The sequence below is a fragment of the Suncus etruscus genome, chromosome 13, assembly GCF_024139225.1.
Source record: "Suncus etruscus isolate mSunEtr1 chromosome 13, mSunEtr1.pri.cur, whole genome shotgun sequence".
Lineage (NCBI taxonomy): Eukaryota > Metazoa > Chordata > Mammalia > Eulipotyphla > Soricidae > Suncus > Suncus etruscus.
This window is the reverse complement of record NC_064860.1, coordinates 39,845,429-39,852,071: the sequence shown is the minus strand read 5'-3', so window position 1 is coordinate 39,852,071 and position 6,643 is coordinate 39,845,429.

Here is a 6,643-nt window from a genome sequence, read left to right as displayed (position 1 = left end):
AAACAATACTTTTTAGAGAATGCTATGTTCCTAACATGAATTTACTTCATTGTTCATTGTGGAAATATGGGAGTGGCAACAGCTTGGTTTTGAATCTCTAACTATGCATATCAAAACAAAAAACAGAGCCAACATTAAACAAAACTGAGCAGTCAGAAAAATAGAAAACATTTTCAAAAGCATTGGTAAAAAACTGCCCCTCCAATCACAAAATGTTGAAAGATGGGGGAAACTATAAAGGATAAATGTACAGAGCATTGTCTGCGGAGAAGGTAGCAGAATACAAAAGAAACTCTGGAGACTAAACAATAGAACTCAAGAACTGCCGGGGGAATTCACTAGAGTAACTGTCCAAAAAGCTTAAACTTCAATTTTGTAATCATATTGTGTTAAATGTGGAAACAACAGTAAATAAAAAACCAATGTGCTAAGGAGCACTAAAGGAGTTGACACTAAAACAGAAAAGTGTTCCAGGGTTAATGCCCTAAATAACTGCGGGCTATGAGTTTTGACTTTTCTGATCTTACATCCCTTGTTTGTAAAGGAATTTGTCTTAAAAGTCCACATTGTGTTATTTCCAGATTTTGACTATTGTGCTGCAAGGAACATAGGGATGCAAAGGTCTATTCTTCATTTTGTTTGGGCGCCCTTAGGAGTATATTCAAAGAAGTGGAGTTATTAGATCAAATGGAAATTCAATGCTTAGATTGTTTTTAGAGTGACCATATCGTTTTCCATAAAGGCTGAACAGTCAATACTCCCAACAGCAGTGAATGAGAGTTTCTTTCTCTTCACATTCATATCAGAACTAATTGCTTTTAATCTTTTTTCCAGTCTCAATGATGTGAGATAATATCTCATTCTTATTTTGACTTACATCTCCTGATCATGAATAATGTAGACAAGTTTTCTCATGTGCCTTTTGGCCATTTGTATTTCTTCTTTGAGAAAGCAATTTACAGTGACTAAAAAGAAAAAAGAAAAAGAAAAAGAAGAAAAGAGCCCACAAAGTGGGCCTTGCTCATGGCCAGTCGAAGTTCAATTGCTGGCATCCAAAATGACTCCCTGAGCTAGCTAGTAGTAACCACTACTGATTGTAGTGATTGTAATCACAAGTAAGTGCCATGAGTAAGTCCTAAGTACTACAGTTAAACTAAACATAAACAAGCAAAAAAAAGTCCTCTTGTTTGATTCTTAAACATTATTTGGCAGTTGAAAATAACCAGCTAATCTATTAAGGGTTTCTCTATCTCAATTCCTTTTCAAGTGAGAATTGTAATCCTCTCTGGAATTTTCCACACCTTTCTTTGTAATATTTTGGATGTGTTGTTATGTATTGAGAATGGAAAGCCAAGGGAAATAGATCCTCAGAGGTTCATATTTTCTGCAAAGTGTTCAGTACTAAAGTAATTATTTCTAAAATTAAAGGTAAAACTCCAGAAAATGCAAACCAAAAAGGATTAGCTTTAGCCACCAATTTCCTCCCCTGTAAGAGGGTCTGTGACTCTCTCACTTGAATTTCAGGCTCCCAGAAACTTGTATGGATATATCTATGTACAGATTTCCATATCCTTTTCCTGAAATGATCAAGGAAAGAATAAAAAACTGAAAATTTAAGAATATTCTCAATCTGGCAGAACTAGTATGGCTATAAAATCTCTCTTATACTTTTCCCCTCCTCTTTTCCTGTGTCTTTAATCTTATCTTCTCAGTCCTCTTAACATGGGAGGCTCTTCACAAGCCAAGAAAGCCCTTATTAGAAACTGGATCATAAACTGAACTTTTGTGATTTAAGTCTTTGCTTTGTTTTGGCAATACAAACAGACTAATAAAATTTACACATCAGAAAAAAACTGTCTGAGATTTCCAAGTACATAGACTTCTATTTATAAAAACCTGAAGAATAGAGGGTACTCTCTGGAGTTTTTATATTTTCCAGACCCATTAAATCATCAATAACATAAGCATAAGTCATATCTAAAAGAGAAAGTTATTTTTATATATAATGAGTTAACCTCTCAACCAATTCAATTGTAACTTATTCTTTGTTGACACATATTTCTTTCTTTTTTTTGTTGACACATATTTCACTTAAAATTGGTGAAAGCTCCATAACAGTACTTCTTTTTTTTAATGGTTTTTGGGTCACACCCGGCAGCTCTAGGGTTACTCCTGGCTCCATGCTCAGAAATCGCTCCTGGCAGGCTCGGAGGACCATATGGGATGGCGGGATTCAAACCATTGTCCTTCTGCGTCTAAGGCAAATGCCTTCCCGCTGTGCTATCTCTCTTGCCCCAACCATAACTGTACTCTTTATGAGCTGCTAAAAATACCCCATCATTCACTAAGGTACATACTAGTCAGAAGAAAGACATAATAACTCTTTATATGTGACTTGTACAACTGAAACATTGAATTTTAAATTTCTTGAACTACAATGTATTTACATTTAAATAGTCATGTGTGACACACTGTATCATATAGTATCCCATATCTCTAGTTTTAGGCTTTTAAGAATTCAGTTAGTAAATACAACAAATTTTTGTGTATTGACTTTGTGGCTACTTTATACATTATTTTAATATACATTATATATACTTCTTATACAACATACTTTATACATATTGTTTATAGTTGTTTGTGATCTCTTTAAATTTTTTATGTATATTACCTTTCATATGCAAATAATGATAATTTGGCTTCTTTTCCAATTTAAATTCGTTTGATATTTTTTGTTTGTTTTTCTTGGTTCCATACGGCGGTGTCAAGGTTTGCTCCCGGCTCTGCACTCAGAAATCGCTCCTGTCAGGCTCAGGGGACCATATGGGATACTGGGAATCGAACCTGGATCTGTCCCAGGTCAGCCATGTGCAAGGCAAATGCCCTACCACTGCGCTATAGCTCTGTCCCTGATTTTTTTTCTTTGCCTTATTGTCAGATCCAGGATTTCTAATACTATACTGAATAAAAGTGGAAACAGTGGACATCTTTGCCTTGTGTCTTATTTCAGGGAATGCTTTGATAGTAATTTCTGGAAGGCAACCTGATGAAGAAGTGACAGTCAAAGATATCATTGCTGAGAGATTCCCAGAGCTGGAGAGTGCATTCACCCACATCCAGGAGGCCTGAAGGGTTCCAGCTAGAAGATGCCCAAATAAAAACACCCCCAAATGTATATCTTAATCAGAATGGTAAAAATCATAGAGATAAAATACTGAAAGTGGCAAGATCAAAGAATGGAGTAATATATAAAAGAACATCGTTAAGAATTATAGTAGGGTCAGAGTGATAGCACACATTTCTGAGTGCACATCCAGGAGTCACCTCTGAACATTGCCAGTTGTGGTCCAAAAACATATATATATAGTAGATTTACCGGGCCAAAGATAATGTGGGATAAGAGAGATATATTGAAAAAAATCTCAATATGGATTTTGCTTCTCTCCTGTGGCCTGGACTTTGATCCTCTCTGCCCATCATTCCCTGAAGGCTCTTCTTCAAAGGTGAGCTGTCCTGCCCACAAAAAGTGGAGTCAGAGGCACAGAGCCTCTCCACTTTGTTTCATGGCCATGCACTTTTTCTAGCCAATGAACCCCACCATAACAGAAAAAAAAACACCACACTACAAGCATGATAATACAGGCCAACATCATGCATAGGGAATGAGATGGCAGGGAATGAAGTGCCAACCATCTAGACTCTCAGATAAAAATTTTAGAGAAAAAAGTATGCAGATGTTCAGAGAACTCAAAGAAAGCATAGATCGATTTGAACACAAACAAGTATCAGGGAGATGCGGCCCCCAGGAACCCCGCTCCCAACCCGCGGGAGAGGCTGGAGACCACAACAGTTATTCACGAGTCACGAAGAGGATTCCGGCCTGAAAGAAAAGAGGGGTTGGGAAATAAAGAGACTCAAGGTGAAAAACTCCGATCAAGAGGGGGCAAGCTTTTTATAGTCAGGCCAAACAAAGAGAAAGGGGCAAGGCATTCTTGGAATAATTGTAACTTTCCACAGGCACATCTTGTTTTTTCAAAATTAACAAGGTTGTACATCATGAAGCTGGCATTCATCAATCATGAGGCCCAAGTTGTTAGAGCAACAAAGTATAAGATCTAATCTCTGCCTAGGCCCACCAACCTCTATCTTTATGGGAACATCTTGGTGCCTGTGGTCCACTCCCCTAGTTCTGAGGTATGCAGTAACTCCCCTTTTCTTTAGGTCCAAGGGCAAAGGCCACATTTGCTAGCTGCTCAGGCTGGCAGCTCCTGCTAATTGTCACGTAGGCACTTTTGCTCAGACTTTCAGAGACTCCATTTTGATTTTAGTATAAAGGGCTTTTAGTTATGCCAAACGGTCTCCAACAGGGAGATATGAAGATAAATATAAGAAAACTCCAAACTTAAATAATAGGTCTGAAAAGTTCAGTAGACAAAAAGAAAACCTGAATGGAAAGCTCTCCAACAGAGCTGAGGATAGAATCAGTGAGCTGGGAGATGAGACACATAATAACTCCATACAGCAGAAGAGATTGGAAAAGAGTCTTAATGCAAACAATCAGACAATAGAAAAATTACTAAAAAATGTGAACAGATAAAAATAGAAGTCTTCGATAAACTCAATAGAAACAATGTAAGAATCATTGGAGTTCTAGAGACCCAGGGAAAAAATCCTCAGGAAGAATCAACAGTCAAAGACATCATCACAGAGAAACTCCCAGAGCTAAAGACTGCATGCAACCAAATCCTATATGGCCGAAGAGTATCAGCTAAAAGAGACCTGAAGAAAAGCACCCCAAGACACATCCTAGTCACAATCATAAACCCCACAGATAGGATAGAATACTGACAGCAGCAAGGTCAAAAAGGTAAATTACATTCTAAGGAGCATTCTTAAGATTTACATCTAGCTATCACAAGAAACCCTCAAGGCCAGAAGGCAGTGGTGGGATATAGTAACAAAACTCAATGAAATGAATGCTTCACCTATAATACTGCACCAGTCAGGCTCACTTTCACATAGATTTAAAATCAAAGGCTGAGGAAAACCATCCAAGCAAACAATTACCTTAAAAAAGCTGGAGTGGCCAAATTAATATCAGATGATACAAACTTTAGACTCAGAAAAGTTATGAGACTAAGATGGATATTTTGTACTAATCATGAGATATGTACAAATAGAAGAAATCACACTCTTAAATATATTTAAACCCAATGAGGAACCAGAAAAATATTTAATACAATTGTTGACAAATCTGAAAGAAGATATCAATAGCAACACAATAATAGTGGGGGACCTCAACACTGCCCTGTCACACCTCAATAAGTCAACCAGGCTGAAACCCAACAAAAATAACTAGCCCTGAAAAGAGAAATGGAAAAAAGTGGACTAGAATATATATATATATGTATATATATGATGTATATGTATATGATGTATATGATGTATATGTATATGGCACTCCATCCCCAGAAACCTGTATACACATTTTTCTCCAATGTACATGAGTTATTTTTCAGGATAGACCACATGCTGGTCCATAAAACATATCTCCATAAAGTCAAGAGGATAGAAATTGTATAGACTACCTCCGCTGATCACAAGGCACTGAAATTAGATGTGAGCTACAAAGGGACACAGAAGAAAAACTTTAACACCTGAAAATGAAACAGGTTACTACTGAACAACCAGTGGGTATAAGATGAAATCAAAGAGGAAATCGAAACATTACTGGAAACAAATGACAGTGAAGATACAAATTATCACAATTTATGGGACACAGAAAAGCAGTACTAAGAGGAAAATTTATAGTTCTGCAAGCACACATCAGAATGTAAGAAGGGGGGGCCTATATAAAAAGTTTAATGACACAGCTTATAACATTAGAAAATTATCAACAAAAGGAACCAAAATAGGTAGACAGAAGGAAATAACAAAGCTTAGAACAAAAATCAATGAAGTGGAAACCCACAAAACAATCCAAAACATCAATGAAAGCAAAAATTAGTTCTTTGAAAAAGTAAACAGATTGATAAACCACTAGCAAAACTCACAAAGAACAGGAGAAAAACTTAAGAAAAACTTAATAAACTGATTAGAAATGAAAAGAGGGAGATCACTACAGATGCTGCAGAGATTCAAAAGGTAATCAGAGACTACTTGAGAAACTCTATACCATGAAACACGAGAACCTGGAAGACATAAGTTCTTGGATAAATTCTTGGACTCTTGTAATCTTCCATGGTTAAACCAGGAGGATCTAGCATATCTAAACACACCCAGCACTACTGAGGAAATTAAAATGGTCATCAAAATTCTTCCCAAAAACAAAAGCCCAGGACTAGATGGATTCACTAACAAATTCTTTCAAACCTTTCTAGAGGAAATACTACCAATTCTTTCAGGCTCTTTCATGAAATTGAAGAGTCATAAATAGTCTCAAATAGTTTTTATGAAGTTAAAAGGACCCTAATACCAAAACCAGACAGACATAATAAAAATAGAACACTAAAGATCAATATCCCTGATGAACACAGATGCAAAGATCCTCAACAAAGTCATAGCAAATAGAATCCAACGCCTCATCAAGAAGGTCATACACAGGGGCCGGAGCAGTGGCACAATCAGTAAGGCATCTGCCTTG